Source organism: Achroia grisella, unplaced genomic scaffold (assembly GCF_030625045.1).
Source record: "Achroia grisella isolate CSIRO2021 unplaced genomic scaffold, CSIRO_AGI_Agris_v1 utg402, whole genome shotgun sequence".
NCBI classification, from domain to species: Eukaryota; Metazoa; Arthropoda; class Insecta; order Lepidoptera; family Pyralidae; genus Achroia; species Achroia grisella.
In genome coordinates this window covers 1,665,251-1,684,322 of record NW_026712841.1, presented here as the reverse complement: position 1 = coordinate 1,684,322, position 19,072 = coordinate 1,665,251, and the positions used below count along the sequence as shown (strand labels likewise).

Below are 19,072 nucleotides of genomic sequence, written 5' to 3'. Positions count from 1 at the left end.
TGCCACCCACACGGCTACGTCAAGTCTTGTCTGTGTTGGTGCTGCGGTGCACACTGACGTAGACGATGTAACACTAATAAAAGTATAATAAATGTTACCAAGACACAAGCACAGCGTACGGTACTATTTGTCTGGAGGGAGGTTGGAGGCACTCGTACAACCGTCGGAGAGGCTGTGTTGACGCGACCCGCCAGTTTACCGTTGCGTGGCGCGTTGTGCGGCCGGACGCAGGAACGCCACCCGCGCGCCGCCGGCACCCCCAAAGCTCTTTACCGCTGCCTGTGCCTGAAACCTGGACTCTGGACTGTCCGCCGGGACTCCTAGGACTCTCCCTACACATTGTGCAACAAGGGGTGTTTACGAACTAACAATATTGATACTTGTTCTCTAACGTAGAGACAAAGTGTTACAACTCGTGCTTATTTCACCGGAGTGTTAATCCGATTTCTGATTGTTTATTGGATCGTTTGTTCATCAGTGAAGGTAAGTTTGTACCTATTTTAAATTACTGTTACTACTAAATAATTTTTCTAATACATTTGTTAGATGGGTCTAATAATAATAACACAGATAATATAATATTACATACTTCCAGTATAGCTGATGCTCCTAGATATTGACATACATATACTTGAAGTATATATAAAAGTAATAACATAAATTCCTATATTTACAATAACTTAATTTTATTTGCAATTTACCAACTTAAGGCTAAGTTATTCTAGAATAATAGAAAGAGTGTGTAAATATTAGTTGGATGGATGGTCATTATTAAAATCTTATACTTTACCAATCATACTCATCTGTATGATTGTTATAAGGTTTAAATGTTCTCATTAAGGTGGCTAAATCTTTTAATAATTGTTATTCTACAAATTAGTTATACTTTATTTTGTTTAACAAGAGTTACAATATAAGTCAAAGTAGTGAGTGGTCGTTATTTTTGACTAAGAGAACAACACAATATATCTAAAGTCGCTTATAAATAAGAATACCAACTTACCAATAGTATTATTAGCACCTTTTTGGTAACCAAAAAGTAAAGAAGAGGAAGAATTTTTAGTCTTCCGGAAGGAAGGAACAGGAATACTAAAAAGTTTTCCGTTCTTCTTTCAATTTAAAATCTTGAATTTTACATCTTGATTGGTTCCGATTACTTTTTTATTTTATTTTTCACTAGATTAATTGCGGCTAGATTTAAAATCTTAACTGACAGGCGATCAAATGTTGTACTTTTATAATACCTTTTCAGAAGTGAAACAATTCCACACAACAAACTGACATGGGAAGACAATTCCTATTTTTATTTATTTATACTTTCTTGGGAGTTAGGTTAAATTGCTAGTGGCGTTATATTGGTAAAATTGGTGTTGTCTGATATAGTTTTCTCAAAGAGACACATTATATGGCAAATTTTAGGATGGTCATCTTAACATTGCCAAATTGTAAGTAATGGATATTGAAACCAAACAATAGTATAAAAAGAAATAAGAGGCATTATGTGTAAATTTGAACAGAAGAATTTACAATACACCTCTATCAACTGAGTCTCTTGCGATAAATAATATAACTTCTTGTTTTCTATTGGACCAATATAGTAATAATTAATTTTTATACTATGCTATTTTTATTTTATATTAATTATTATACAATATCTTCTGATAGTAGGTATGTAATTAGTGTTTAAAAATATATGCACTGAATTTTAGAATCTGTAGTAAAACTATTTTAACATTAATCTTGATAAAGGCTAATCCAAGGATTTTGATTGTTTCTTCTACCTAACTGCTTATTTAATTTTACTATGTAATATCTGTGATCTTATCTGTGATCTTTGGATATTAAATCCTATTGGTAAATGTCCATGAACATAAAACAACATTATCTTTCCGGTGTAGCCGAGTTAAGCAATGTCCATATAAAACTACAAACACGAAAAAGCAACAGATCGATTAAGTGCACTTTATTAATTTGCTTGTATACGAGGTCATAGAATCCATATTATTTTTCATATTTCATAAGCTTTACAGTAGGTAAATTCTACACGTTGTATGACTAGCGCTTGTAGCATCGGCTTGATGCTACAAGCGCTAGTCATACAACGTGTAGAATTTACTTACTGTAAAAAAGGAATATACTCGTACATATGTGCATATACCTAACTATTTGGCCTCTTGAATATCAGATTCATTAGTGTTTGAATTTTGACTTATTTAAATTCTGATATTCGTATAATTGATTTAAATTCGGTTATTGAATCAATAATAATATTCTGTGATCTAACAGTAGCTTGAATTTAATAATCTTTTAATTAACTTAATCCAATTTTGCAAGTAATGATTAGTCTATTTTACGTTATCGGTTCAACATAGTGGTTTTAGTGTAAAATGAACTGCTGAAGGAAGAATAATTAATTATTTATTTTCTCCGCTAGAAGCTATCGAACCCTATCTATTCTTATGATAAATTAAGTACATAAAAATAACAAAATAATACCACAAAAAAGTAAGTTTCCATGTTTTGAGATCAGTAATCGAAAATAGTAACAAAAATAATGAGTTTCGCAAATCTGCGGGTTTGGAGTGCACTACCGTTATCGTTTCGTTTGATAATGTTACGTACAACAGTACCTATTAGAATAATCCGTAAATATATACATACTAGCTGTGCCCGCGGTTTCACCCGCGTTTAATTTCAATATATGAGTTTCAATAAAAAATATAACCTATGTGTTATTCTGATGGTTTTTGCATGAAAGAGTAACAAACAACTATACTTACAAACTTTCGTATTTATAACATATATTTATTAATAGGTATTTTTCGCATAATAATAGATTAAGATATTTTTGGTTGCGGCCAACATGTTACAATGTTTCAAAAATCTCTTAAGGTAGGTACCTAAATGCTCTGAAGAGTTAAAGTTGAAGAGTTCCAATTTACAGCTATAACTTTTTTATTTAGGATATTTGGGAATATTAATAGGTGTGATTGATCAGAGACTTATCAGTATAGTCCTACAATTTAAAGTATAAGTCTCAGGAGGGGTTCATATACTGTATACAATTTTACAATAAAAGGGGAATCCTGTAGCAAGTCTTTAGAATTGAGGATATTATTGCTAATTTGAAGGACATTTTAGATTGTCATATAACGACTTTCTTATAAATTAACATAAGTAGGTACTAAGATATATTAGTATCTACCCGTGTATTGTAAGATCTATTGTAATCCATTGCATGTTTAAAATTTATTAGGTACTTCATACAAAGTTGGTTTTTCATATTTAGGTTCAATTTATCATATGGCTATTTGTCCAATAGTTTTCTAGTATTTGTTTATGTAACAATAAAACATTTAGACCCATTTTATTACGATGTAATGGTTAGTAATTTTTAATGTTCTTCTAAATATAAGATTTTCAAAAAAAATAGATTGATATTGTGTGTAATTGTATCCTGTATTCCTGTAAAATAGATACATAATAGAGATGGCTAGGCATGTGATGGCGTGTGCATCGCCGTGATTTGTTTGTTACGTAATACAAATGCTCTACCACACACGCTGCCATCACATTGCAATAGCTATAATCGAAACTATACCGTATCTAAATCACGACTTGTCCTTTTGTCTTACTGTTGATGGTGACCCAATTTTGATTGTACTCAACGTAAACATGTATTTTAATAATCTCTTTGATTTTACTCGAGGTTGACTATATATGTACAAAGTTGTCTGGGTGGGGGCCTCAGCTATTACAACCGCCAAACAGTTTGTATGTAGGCTATGAAATCACAGGATAACCTTTTAGTCGTCTGGAATGGGAATGCTTGAGTCACGTGATAACAAGATGTCTTTAGTAGGTACTGTTCATGTATATAGGCGACGACTGTCGCTTATAATCCGTTTAAAAAATAGATCACTTTTTCATTTAAATAGATATAGAAATAATTTAAATAAAGAGTTTCCGTCGTCTTCATCTATATTACAAAATAGCTAAGTAGCTGTCATAATAGCGATTTCGTTGGTAATTTTTTTGAGTTCATTGTCATTTTTAATAACTTTATAAAGATTTGTATAGATGGGGTTATATTTACAAAAATACTCTTTTATGATATGTTATAATTTTCATAATTCATATAATTAATCAAACTTTGAAAATTTGCATTGTAATCAAGAAATATCTTCTGTTGTTATTTCAATTTTAATCATATTAAGTACTAAGTCATTACCATACTACACTATGTATGTACGATTATAAAAATATTCGATGCAACGATAAATAACTATTACGTAATATTGTCATCGTTAATTAAGTATATAGTATATAATGTATTCATTAAAGAACCTTGCATTTGAACAGCTAGATATACTCGAATGTTGCGTTAGATTAAATGTTATTTTATGAACTCACTTCATAGTAGAGAATAATCCAATGGTTCTGTTATAGATATATTAGATACATATCCAATAATTGAGTATCTAAGGTCCCAAAAGATTATTAAAAATAACCATGAAGATAGTAGAGATTTGGATTTTTCTTTCTGTGTAATATAAAAACGAATTTAGACTTGAAGTCATAGTACTCAGTGCAAAAGTCACCTGAGAGATTTAAGATATTATTAGCACTTCTATCTATATCTATTATGACTTAGAAATGCGAACTACATTTTTTTTACAAATAGAACTTAATTAAGTTATTTTGTGTGGGTATTTAAACTGACACAGCGTTAGTTGTTAGCAGTAAACAAACCTTGTGATTGAGAAGCCTGCAGTTTGTAAAAACTAAACGGAGGGCGCTCTAGGTCCTAGTAGAGCCCGGCATTACTTTTGTGGATATTTCGGTTATATAAGTGTCAAATAATTAAAGCCAATTACAATCGAATAAGAAATTTAGAGCAAAATACTTACTGAAGCCTTGACCCCACAATCCGGGCTCATTAGCGACGAGGTGCTATGCGGAAGCTGCGTGTGCGCCCGACCACGACACTTCTGCGCAGAAAGTGTTTGTCCTTGCCGTAGTACTGTGTAAAACCTAAAACTTTTGCCCTTCCACAAAAACATAATTTTACCAATTTCTAACTTAATTAATGTTGAATTGTTTTATTTTTTACTAGCTGACCCGTGCAACTTAGTCGTCTTCACATTGACTTGATATTTATCATTATATTTCGCCCAAATTACATAGTTGTAGCCTATGTATTATTCTGATGTATAATCTATATTATTGTAAAATTTCATGAAAATCCGTTCAATGTTTTTGCGTGAAAGATTAACAAACATCCCTCTTTACTCATAAACTTTCACGTTTATAATATTATATTATGTTATCTGTGATATTTAGTAGGATATTGAAGATGAACTAGTTTTAATTTCACAATATTGAATTCACGTCAATACCTAACTACTTACTATTTATATCATTAAACCTGAACCTTTATCGTATCATTATTAATATCGATCTTTAGATATACTTCTCAAATATAATTTTACTTGTGAATACCGATGCACGATTAGAGCCAATCAATCAATTTATTGATTACCTCTTATGGTTACATATATGTATGGTAATTACAACTGCTGTCAGATAAGCTTATATAAAATAAGACAAACATAAATAAAGTGCATAAAATTAATGATATATACTTTTATAACATTATATATCTTCACACGATCAAGAAAGATATAAAAAAAAATATATTAATGAATTACAATTCAAAATAAATAGTATATTTATTGGAAAATAAAATGGGGGAATGTGTAGGAATAGCATAGTCATGAGTATATAATTAGAATGTACCAACTCATTGTTAAGTAGCTAAAAGCTTGTATGTGCCCAGATACCATATTCAGTATTAATAGTAATCTACTATTATTGCAGTAGTTACCAAACTAGGTAACGTAACAAAATTGTTAACTATCTTATGAACTAATGTTTCCTTGGGAGAACAAAACAATTTTATTACATTTCAATGGTTATTTACAATAATTTAAAATTTTAAACATTAGGTCAATAATTACTTTTTTTATTATATTCTTTATGTCTGAGCAGTGCGGGCTCGTTTCTTTTAAAGGCCGAGGCGTGACTAATCTGCACATTAAGCTTAATATGTCGAAATACACTCAAGCCAAATATACATGCAAACATTTTCATATCTGTGCATACACATCGTCACACATACACACCGTTGGTTGTTTTTGTCGAATATTAGAGTCGAAGAAACCGCCGAATACCGCTAGCAACACTGTCGGTTATTGCTCTCAGATTCCGCAACAAATTAACATGTATTCAGTACGACTACATTTTATACTCCGTAATTTTACGTTGAATAAGTTTCTATTATGGCAACCTTTTGGAAAATCGTAAATTATCCATATTGACAATTGCTTAAGTGATTTTTTCGTAATGTATTACTTACACATTACTAGCACATAGATCAATATACTTATATGATTGATATATCATTATTTTCGTATCTATGTATGTCAACAATTACGCTGACACATGTGAGAGAACGAGGTCGGTTCAACTCGTTTTGCATTTTAAACCAACAAAATTTTGTTTGTTTATTGTTAAAGCAAAGGAAGCTACTGTTATGTTACGAATTAGAAATCCTCATTCAGTATTAGAGGTACCTAGAGTATTCCTAACAATAGTATTGAATAATTAAAAAAATATTTCGTATTTTTTATTAATATATTTTCGACTATTATAACTTCGTTAGTTTTATTTGGCTGAGCGATGGTGATTCGTCTGTTGGTATTAACCTCTTTATACATGCCAAAATTAGTTACAATGAACCTATGTGCATTTAAGAAATTTAGTGAAATAAATTTTTTGTTTTGGAGAAAACAAACAACTATTTGGAATATAGTTTGTAGATTCACTCGACACGAATGCTTCTTAATGTCATACATTTAGTATTTACTTTTAATTACAAGTAATAATGTGATTTGGAATTTCTACATTTGTGTATTTATGTATATACCATATAAATAAGGGCAAAACTTAAATAGAGTTATTTTTATCCATTAATATTCGCATTGCACTAAGTTAAGTGCAATGCGAATATTATTCAAACTTTTCAAAATAGTAAGAATGGGAAACAGTTAAACCGAGTATTTATCAGAAGTTTTTAGTTACAATTTACACAATAAGACTTGGTAGTTGAAATAATTTATATCCAGGAATATGAAAGTATTCTACAAAAAGTAAATGTGAACGAAGTCACGGGCACAAGCGCTAGTTTTGAGAAATTAATTACCTATGAGACAGATTTTATTTTTAGATTCTTACAAGTAGTAGCTTTTACTAAAGTAATTAATTAGAATTCATGACATAGTAGGTGCCTTAATTAAATCAAAATTGCTATTAACATATCATAAGATAAACAAATTAATATTATAGTGTAAGAAATGTTGTTAAAATTATGACTAAAATCCTAACTAGTGAGTCTTAAAACGAGTTTGTTGCTAGAATTTTCGATGATAGAGTGCAAGTGAAAGTCATGATCGACGTATATAAACAGTTCCGGTTTATCTTAGTTTTTATCATTCATTAGCAGGTCTTTCTTTTTGTATGAAATTTAAAGAGCATGGTGTTTTTCGCTTTTTTTCTTAGACATAGCAATAAGCTAGATGTTTATTATATGCCTCCCAGGCATATAATAAACATCTAGCTTATTTGTATTAGATAGATATACATAGAAACTGTAATTGAAATAGTGACGTTTAATATTTAAATCGGCTTTTACATTAAACAAAGCTCTTTATTAACTAAGCAGTAATACTCCGTTTTCATTACAAATTGGCCCCTTCCCAAAAATGTACTTTAAAATCAATATGATGTCAAAAAGATAAATACTACCTACCATAAAAACTATTAAAATTTGTTCATAATGTGAATATATCATTTAACAACAAGCCATAAAATAAATAATATTCAAAAGTCAGTCTTCTCTTTACTTTATTAATGCGCTGACATCTTTCTGTTATATTCTGTAGACACTATACTATCAATATCATTAATAAAAACCTCTATATTACCGCTTAATTGTCTTAAAACTTCATTTCATCTTTAGATTATAATCTGGGAGTATACTATACATTGGCGTCTAGGGCCATCACATTCCTTACTCTTATACTGTAAAGAATCTGCCAATACTTATGTATCATATTTGTTTATATTGGAGGCTTCATATAAATAAGATGAAAAGTATCCGCTTCGAAACACTACATCAAGTGTTTGCTATTCTTCCTGTTATTAGTTACTAAATTGCTATTGGCACATTCTCTTTTTTCCCGTTTTAGAAATATGTCAAAAAGTCTCTATCTGAGTACCTTATAAGAACTTTTTAATATATGAAACGCATGCAGGAATTGCTTATCGGATTTGTTTTTGCTTTATCCATGTTTCCATTTACTGTAAGCAGTTCTCTATTACCTTTTGGTATCAGACCTTATTTGACTTCTATTCACCTGACTCCAAAGTTGATTCATATAATCCCTCAGATAAGTAGATAACTGATAAGTGTATATATTTTACTATACAAGAAGCTCGCCTCTGGTATTCACTCACAAAGAAAATTTTATGGTCGGCGCCTAATAAACTCTTAGGTTCAATCTATGCCTGTATAATGGGCGCGAATTTATTGTTATTGTTGTAGTATTAAAACGTATTTCCCTCAATTTATAAAATTTTTCGAAGTCAAGAGAGTAGACAGTAGTGAAAAGAAAATGTATTCATACAGATAAATATACTATGTTATACTCATAAATAGATTGAGGTTGATGTTTAATGTTAATTTGCTACACTACAGTTGCAGAAAAGATATACTTACTCTAACAGAAGCTGTATTTTCATCATATTGAAACCTACAAAAGGTTTATTTTATAGATTAGTCCAAGTTTATAGCTGCCTAGACTAGACTGTCTAAAAATATAAACTAATTACATCATTATAGACAACACGCCAACTGAGATAACGACATTTCAAACGTCCTTCAATGACACTTCGATACGGAAATTAAACTAGCTATGTACTAAATTACTACCTACTTCGGTGGTCAATTGAATTAAAAATTCCAACGTTTAATATGGCATAGTAGTCCCTCAACTATGAAAATATTGATACTAAATTAAAATAATAATAACTATACAATTAAATAAAAATATTACGCAACCGGACTAATTGTATTACGTCCTGTTGTAGTGCTTAGTAGTTCGCCGGGTTGCTATCAAATCTGACCTGCAACACTGCTGCTGCGTGCAAGGTGAAACATTGTTCTAAGTTATATTTCTTGATACACTATGTCAGGTTTATATTTAGTGTATATGAGTAACGTACAGCTTTTGAAAGCTATATCGGTACTATCAAACTATGTAACATGGAGGAAAGGGCTACTAACTAGTAACGAGGACCTTTTTTTATTGGAGGTAATAGAATGGTGCTCTCTCTTACGATAATGGTATACTCGAACGGGGCATCAGTGGTGGATGATAGAATGAGAATACAGTTAGTTAGATATCGTGGCTAATTCACAATTAATTAAAACACGATGGGACCTCGTGGAGGTCGACCTAGTATGGAATATTGCTATTAAAGGACCACTAATCCCCATTACTGACAACATCCTCTCCTCCATCCAAGTAATAAGGACTAGTGGTATCAATATACTATGTCAGGTTGGATTCCACACCGATGTGTTAACGGACCTGACTTCATGTTCATCCTATCATTCTCCAATGATGCCTCGTCAGCATATACCGTTAGGTCATCCGTGCTAACGGATATGCTAACATTCGATTATCATCCATTAAAAACAACGACTACTATAAATAGATCATAGATATGTTATTTACTTAGTTATTTACAAATAAGAATATTAATATATAATACATATATGATGTGAATGTTTCAAAATTGCTAAAAGGTTTACGGATATTTTAAAACTGCCAGACGTCCTTGCAGGTCTACTCTTGTTTGTGCAAAAATATGAGGAAGTAGCACACATTTATTTTAGAATCAGTTTTAGGGTTTGAGTCACGTAGACAAACTTGTAGTCCACCTTGTTGGAGTTTGTGTAGGCTATTTCGTTAGTGCTTCGCTAGCTTCAACAATCATTCATATAATGAGGATAGTCGGCCAAAAGGGATCAGAAAAACAAATACTTCCCATAATATATTATGCCACATAACTAAGAGAGCAAGATGAGATTAAAATCGAACAAGTTAATGTACATTTTCAATATTTCAGTTTCAATATGAATTATTCAATTCGGGCCGACTATATTTCTTTCTTACTTCAAACTTTAAATTTAAAATTTAATATTAACCAACTGAAAATATTTCAATTTCCGTATTATTAATATTACTGGTTATTAATTAAAATCCATAAAAATGAATTATCCAGAAAAAATAGTTGAAACGCTTGAAAGTATCGCTTTTTCATTTTCTCTGTTTTTGTATGTATTTCATTATTTCTTGGCATAAAGAAGTGAAACAGGTTGATACATTACTTTTTAAACGAAAAGGTCTATGACATCGAAGAGTGTTAATTTCTTTCATTGATTTTATATAAGAACATAGATATTTAGTATTAATATAAATTTAGTCAACGTCAAGGATACTATGTCGGTCAGTCTTACCTTAAAGTTTTACACGTCGTTGTGTACTGAATAGGTACAAAAGTGTATCGGTGTTTCGCCACGGAACAAAAACGCTATTAATGTCATTTAATCGGTTTCTCGAGCGTGGGATTACGAACGTAGTTTTAGGTATAAATTAAGTTTTAATTTGTCTTGTACTTTTCCAGCTGCGGTCTGACCTTCAGGTATTAACGTTAAAGTCGAAACATTTATGGTCTTGGAAGCTTACTTAAGAACACAATTTTAATATTCGTATATCAATAAACATTAAACAAGGAAACAAAAAAAAGGAAACATTAAAGTCATTCTGTTTCAAAATAACTTCGAATAACAAAACTATGTATAAGTAACTATGTGCAAAAAACTAATTAACAAATCATTGGTGAATATAATATATCATGTATTTTAACATAATTTACAATGCTAATTTATATTCTATATGTTTGTGTGTGTGAGTGTGTAGTTATCAATTTTATGTTCTCTGTATTGGTTAGTATATGCAAAGGCTAGAATAAGTTTGGTTAACAATATTAAAGACATAATAAAGTAAATTGGTTAATTGAATTTTTCAATTTAATATATACATTTAGTATAAGGAAATATTTATTAATATATGTATTATGTACAGGTACAAATATATTTAATATATGTGCACATAAATAAAGTAACATATATTATGGCTAGAATTTTACTTGACTAATTAAATCATATAAATCTCTATGGCATGACTCTTTGTGGAAAATGAAAATAAAGAGAGTATTTTGAATTGTTTGTAATTTAATGATGTTATTGTTATTAATCAACTCAAAGTTCATATGTCCAATTAATTATTATTTATGAAGAAGGTAAATACACTTACAGTTTTTAAGAGTGTGTTAAAACCAAAGACATATTTTTAAAAGGTAGGATAAAAAATACACCAAAACGGTAATATTTTCTGCATATATATACATATTGTAAATTACAACAGTTACACTTGTTTCTAACTAAAGATGCAGTTTGAGAATCGAAAAAACAAAATTGCATACTAAATCTTCCACATTGATTAGCATATGACACCTCTGGTGTCTCAGGCGTCCATAGGCTAAGGTAACAATTCACCATCAAATAGTCGTATCGTCAGTATGCTTGTTTGCCACCATCGTAGTATAAAAATAAACTACGATTAAGCCTTGTGTTTAAATTGTCTGACATGTTAACGTTTCATGAATATAAAATTATATATAATTTTGTAGAATAGAGAATAGTATTAATTTTTTACAAAATTACTATTAGAAGCAAAAATGTAATAAAATGAACGTAGAAGATATTTAATAACTGAGACAATCTGACTTTACCAATTTTTAGTTAGTTTAAATTCATTATTTTCTAATTATTGAAGTAGTGTATAGTTGTAAAATCTGGAGTCAAGTGTTCCTTTTTTTTTACATTATTATCTGTCAGCAGTGGGTGCCAGTGACTGAATTTGTTTGTCATTTATCAATGGAATAATAATATATTTTGCAAAAGTATTACATTCGGCAATCTGACAACTTGCTTCCTCGTGGTGCATGAAACATTTTGAATTAATTAACATTTTTAATGCTGAAAACACATAAAAATAATTAATATTAACTTTTAGTGGTCATAGAAATATTTAGTAGCTAATATGACCGACGCTTTTATACTAACAATAAGATAATTAGAAGTACTATAATACATATAATACTATCTCCCTTTTAGATTATTTTAGATACAAGATTAAAATATATACATACCGATATTACTTTTAAAATATATTACCATTAATTAACATTAGGTAGGTATATAAATCTAGACACGATCGACATGCTTTGAATGAATGTTTAAAAAGTTTATCTGAAAGTCATATCATACATACGAATAAAATCCTATCGTTAACTTAAAGGTATACATTAAAATAATAACCATAACTTGATTCAATACAGCTATATATATCTTGATTATAATTAGTTTCGGGAGATAAGATATTAGGTATTTGTAGTGTAAATTATTTTGTAACACCTAAAATGTGTCTGAGAAACTAAGATCTGCGAAATAAATAAAACCGCAACGGTGGTATCCAATTAAGTGAACTGCTAATAAAAGTGAAATCGAAGCGAGTGCAGTGGCCGCACGGCGCGGGTTGACGAGCTACAATGTGCCACCGCGCCCGTATCTACGCGTATATAGTTTGTCGCGTTACCTACTATAATGAGGTATATCATTATTTGACTACTAACCCCTTTTATGTAATTGATAATCTGACGGCCCTCCTAAAGGGAAATAGTAACTGTATGTCATGACCGGCATTGCCGGTGTCATAAAATACACTGTTATGCTCGTTGCCATTTCTGAAGCCTCAGGTCGTATCTCTAATTTTTCTGTCAAATTTCACACTTCAAATCATAACACAAGCTGCTAGCGGCAAAATTAAATCAAATAGCGATACCTCGCGAAAATATTTAACAGAAAATATTTACAGTTAGTTATATATTAATGATTATTACAGTAGATAGTCAATGGTGTCCAGACTTATTTAAGCAGATATAGCACAAATTACAATAGCGCTAGTCATATTGTAACTTACAAAGTAACGTTACTGACACAAACACGTATACACGTCACATATAGAAATTTTTCCACATCAATCATTTATTTGAGTACTCATAGCTACAGTTATAAACCTGTAAAAATTTGAGAATATTTAATTTATAGCGCTATCTTTTCGGATCATAAATGGCTGTAGGTAAATATTTTCATTTCTTAGGGTTTTAAGCGTGAATCCAAAAAAAATAATTCTATCATAGATGAGTTCTTTGTCTTCTTGCGCTCTATTGGAAACCATTGAGATGTGCACTGCGAGTATTATTTGATAGCGTAATATAGATCTGTAGGTGAGCATCTATTTGCTTTTTTTCTTTTATGTACTTACCTTTGATATTCTCTAATCTATTTTATTATTGCGCGATTTAATTACTTGTAAACTAAACATGTTCAACGTTAAATTATACGTTATTTTCTCCAGACATATTATGCTAAATATATTTTTATGTCGTCTGTATAAATTGAATACAAATATTTTCTAATGCACTTAATATTTTTCAAGTATTCAGGGAGCATATTTGTTATTTATAATATACATCTGCAATAATATTATTCTTGTACGTGATATCATAGTTCTTACTACTTCTGCATTAGGCATTATAATTTACAAAATTTACGAACACTGTGTTTTGAATATCAAACGTTTTTATATACAAGACAAATATAAATCGCATGTAATAAGGCAGTTGGGTTGAGCACCTATAAAAATGTAGTAGGCTAGTTAGATCACTATTATTATGATACTTCAAACAGGATGTTATCGTGGATAGTGATAATCTTTCGTATACCTTTTCTAAGGAGAACCTAATAAATAATTACACTTAATGAAAGTTCAATGCTTATCTTCTTGTGATGTAATGTGTATCTACTCCAATATCCTTAGTGAATAACTAGATAAAAGCCGAGATTAGCGACGAGGTGGAGGTCGAGGCGCGGGCGCCGCGTCGTAGTGCCACGGTGCTGACTCGAATCGCAAGCTTGCCATGATTTATTGCAATCTTAGATCCGGTTTGGCAGAACACCGCTGCTTGCACCCACGCCCTATTTCGTTCTATTATCCACCAAAATAATCGTACAGCTTTCCACAATTTGTGCAGCATTCTTGTTTTGTTCGTACAATTGTTTTTTTTTTCAAAGTAAGGGTGAAGCCGGCCGACCTTGGCTTCTATAAAGTAGTGTTGCTGTGTGTGTGTTCTTGTTACAAGCATTTGAATTTGTTTTACTTGGTGAACGTTTTTAGCCACCCTTCCAAATCCCTCGGGTCTATATCTATACCTACACGTACGCGCAGATACTAACAGTACAGACGCGGTACCACAGAGCTTTGTATGAAGTCTCTGTCTCAATTTTTGTATTTCTGCAAGATTTAAATAGAAACCAAGTTACATACTTGGTTTCTATTTAAATCTTCAGATTATCATACTTCAATATCATATAAAGCATTGAAACTATTCGAATTAAGTACCTACAACAGTTAGTGTCATATATTCAGGAATGTCCATGCGGTTATGTCAATTTCTTTATCATTTAATAGTACAAGAAAATAAAATACTTATAATACATTTAGTGGTAACTTCTTTGCAACAGAAATGCTCGTACGATTCGCCTCATGTTGGCGTGTTAGCGACATACCGTCACGCCATCCTCATGCTCTACTGCGGAGCACCATCTGTTTTGTAATACAAACATCGTCGATACATTACTGCTCGGTGCTCTCAACTTTGCTGACTTTGCGTAATTAGAAGAATTATGACACTCCAAACTTGTTAATTAATCCTACGAATTTGGGCTCCTGCTACGTTAGTTGGTATATTCAGATTTTGTTTTTGAATTTATGTTATTCCATTACAGGTACAAATATACAAAACAAGAACTTTCAATTTTAAATGTGATAGATATATCTATGTTTCTCTCATGATATTTTGTGTTTTAAACTATTAAAATGTTATAGGTATAAAGAGATATTAATGAGTAAAATAGTATATAAATTGTTTATTATTTTTTAATTGCATGAGTATGTAATTAGATCAATGTTACGCATCATCTATGTCTGTTATCTGTGGAATTTGCAGTCATACAGTGAATCATTAAGTCGTATATACTGTCGCAAACACTAGTAGCGTTAGTATAGCAGCCACTTCGCTAATATTTTAACAGAATTGGTAGTTAAGTGCATCAGCGTCATTGTTCGCCACATTCTCACTCTGCGTACACCACACTATGTATTAAGGATGGCCATTTAAGGATTAAGGATTTTGCTTACATCATACATACCGCTCCATCAATGACGTTAAAAGATAACTACGGAAAATTATGACGATAATGCAGTCTTACTAAATATAATGGACAGGATCTCATAATGTAATCAGACTGGCAGAATATTCGCAGATTTTATTATTTTCAAAATTAATATACATATATGCATAGTGTAGTAGTAATAGTCCTAGATAAACGGACTTTCGAGCCACTGCAGTTTTCTTATAATAAGGAAACTTCCTCTATAAATGTAATGTACCATACATGCGTCGCAAAAATTCTTCTGAGTACTAACTTCCTTTATTTATTTCGAAGTTCCTTTTCTCGTCGTTTTATCCCACTCTGTTTGAATTCCTCACATCATATTATGCATAAACAACAGTGTAACCAAAAAGGATTGACTGCAGGCGCCTAATGTTTTTATAATACAGAACCTATAATTTCTCGTGAAACTAATTTTTCATTACTAATTTTTTTTGTTTGACAAAACGAATATCTAAAATATATATTATTATAAATGAAAGATCTCGTACCATTTGCGAATGAATGAGAGTTTTAGTACGAAAATAAAAGTGAAGGTCATTGGCACGCGACAGTCTCGGGCATTGTGGATGGTCCGGTTGTGTACAAGTGGTATGGTTGACGTGTGTCGAAGGTCTAACAGGAAGCCTGCGGCCGCCCGCGCTGCAAGAGTTGCTGAGATTACTTTCATCGGTACTACGTCGCATCATGCACAGTCCCGACCGTATGGCCGTTTGATTTATTGAAAACAAAAGTCATATGCTGCTATAATACATTACTACTAAACTAGATTATTTCGTCAGATTATTTGAGCGTAGTAAGTACACCTTTTTCCATTATTGCGAAATCTTATTATTAATATTATAAATGCGAAACTTTATTAGTATAGATGGATGTTTGTTACTCTTTCACGCAAAAAGTACTGAATTTTATTATTTACAGGATTTTAATGACACTTTATAGTAATATAGCTTATACAACAGAATAACACATAGCCTAGTAATATCAAGCGGGTAAAGCCCCAGGTTTGATATCTTTATCACAGCTAGAATAAAATAAAAACTTACTGAAAAAATTGATCGTTTTCATAGTTCAAACTAAATGTTAACGAATATCGATGATCTAATGTACACGGAAAACTGACGAGACTTCATGCTAATTTATATCCAGTATAGACATTTATGTCCGGGAATGCAATAAAATGCAAGTAAAACTTATTTTGTAAGATTCACATAAACTTTATGTGTACATTTGTAACTTTCTAACTGCGAAACATTAAATTTAGTTAACGATCAATAATAGTTCAGTCGTCATATCTTAGTAATTAAGTTCAAAAATCTCATTAGTCATACTTGTACTATAAGAATGGCGGAGGTACTTAATGGCAAAAGCCGATAAAGCCTAATTATCATCTCAGGCAGCGGTCGGTAATGCGGCATAGTGATGCCAGTGGCTCGGTGCACTACGGGAAGGAGGTCGAAACTGCTAATATTGGTACCTCAAACGTACACTTAAATTACGCTGCCGAAAAGAAAAAGTGTACCAATTGAGCTGTGTAAGAGCTAGACGTAAATCAAATTGAAGATGCTCGATAAAGTGGATAATAATTAGTGGAAGACGTGAAAGCGTTGGGAGAAAAATTCGTGAGAGTTTGTGTTAGTGTGATTGTGCATTTGGCGAGGGACATCCGGTTGCGGGCGGCGGCGGCCGAGCGGCGTGGCGCGCTGTAGTAGCGCTACGTTAGCTGGTGAGCTTTGTACCAGTACGTAAAATGATAACATTTCTGTCTATTACAAGACTGCTAGCGCAATGCTTCAATAAATTTGCTTCACAACTTACTTTGACGCAACTGACATACTGTACTGTATCGTATCTGCATTTAAAATGCAGAGTATCATGACAGGGATATAAAATGTTAGATGCTTTTATACTACCTATATATAATGAATTGAAAGCAAAAAAAAAAGGTCTTCAGCAGAATCCGAACCGTTTTAATATAAGTATTTTAAACTGTACGTAAAAAATACGAGTAACAGAGAAAAGAAACTGTGTCATTGCATTGTTAAAAATAAATATTTGTATATTAATTAATACCTATACAAATATTTATGTTAAAGTTATAGATCTCAATTAAACTTTGGATCATAAGGAAAATGATATCGTCAACTTAGTTTGAACTTATATTAAATATTGTATAATTTATACATTTTTATTATTATAATGATGTACTTTAATACATTATTTAATATAAGTTCAAACTACGACGATTTATTTTTTAATGTAAAACTGTTACTACTGACATTTATTTTAAAATTTACATGTTCGAAATGAAACGAGATAGAATAAAAAAAATATATACATTCATGCTGGGTCATGTACTAAATCTAATTGATTGATTGATTACACGATGGACAGGAGGACACACTATATTTTATAGATTGATTATAAATATAAAAAAATATTACTATTTTTAAACATATATACATATAATATATAAACAAAATTTTATCTATATATTTTTATTAAATATTTTGAAATGTCGTATCATAAATCTTTTAAAAAGTACCTAAATGCAATAAATATCTTCATGTGTAAAAATAAACAAATTAAAGTAACATTTACTAACATCCACATTATAACATAATAAACGTATCCCGAAAGATATTTTTGTATAAGAAATGATATCAAGTTAATAAAAAATATGTGTACCTACTAATTTGTACTTTGTGATACATAGTTAATTTTTACGTTTGGTTGTTTCTAACAAACTTGTCAGACGACACTGCGTAGATTGAAAATAGCTTTTTATATTCTTTTGACACAGAACTTTAAATAGATCTGCCACTCTCACTTACTATGGAATTTGCCATTACAGCGGCGGCGGTCTCTCAGATTGAATGCGATATGCAAAGAAGCAAGGTATCTAACGGCCGCCCACACCGCGCCGCACTGCGCTCGCGGCCATCTGTGGCTTGTAATAAAACTACTACAAATCATACCATACCGTGGAACCATTCTAATTTAAGTGTAATAAAACGTATGTAAAGCATTATTAAATAGCAATTTTATTTAGATACATTAATTTTAAAGCTGCTTCGATAAGCTAGAGGATGAGATATCTTTATCAATTATGAAGCTCATGGATAAATAATATTTTTTTACATATGCATATGTAAAATTTCCTTACTCTTGTGTTAAAGAGCAAACGTGATAAATTTTTTCTTGAGCGCTTATTTATTACCTCTTGGCGCTTTAACTGCATAACTAATAGTATGAAAATTTAATGTTTATCTACTTAGTATTTGGAATGGAGAAAGACATAGATAATTATGTTTCCAGGTAATGAAAGTATTCCAGATCAAACATCTCGCGATTAAAATCGCAACGAGTAGTTAGTCATTCATAATAATGATGTCACATAAAAGAAGAATAATTATATACAAAAGAAATTATAATAATAACAGATTTGTCCAGTCTGAAATCTTTATTTCGCTGTCTGCGTTTAATTTGCGAGACACACGGAACTGCTTCGTATGTCAGACTTGT

The 19,072-nt window shown here is 31.1% G+C and overlaps 1 protein-coding gene across 1 annotated transcript in view; it reads left to right on the top strand.

Annotated features, from left to right (window-relative positions):
• Positions 1–221: 221 nt before the first annotated feature.
• Positions 222–19,072, top strand: part of LOC131844240 (uncharacterized) — a 75,612-nt gene continuing 56,761 nt past the window's right edge. Inside the window, exon 1 of the mRNA XM_059193066.1 lies at positions 222–483. The gene's annotated coding sequence lies outside the window, so the exon portion shown is untranslated. The remainder of the gene's footprint in view (positions 484–19,072) is intronic.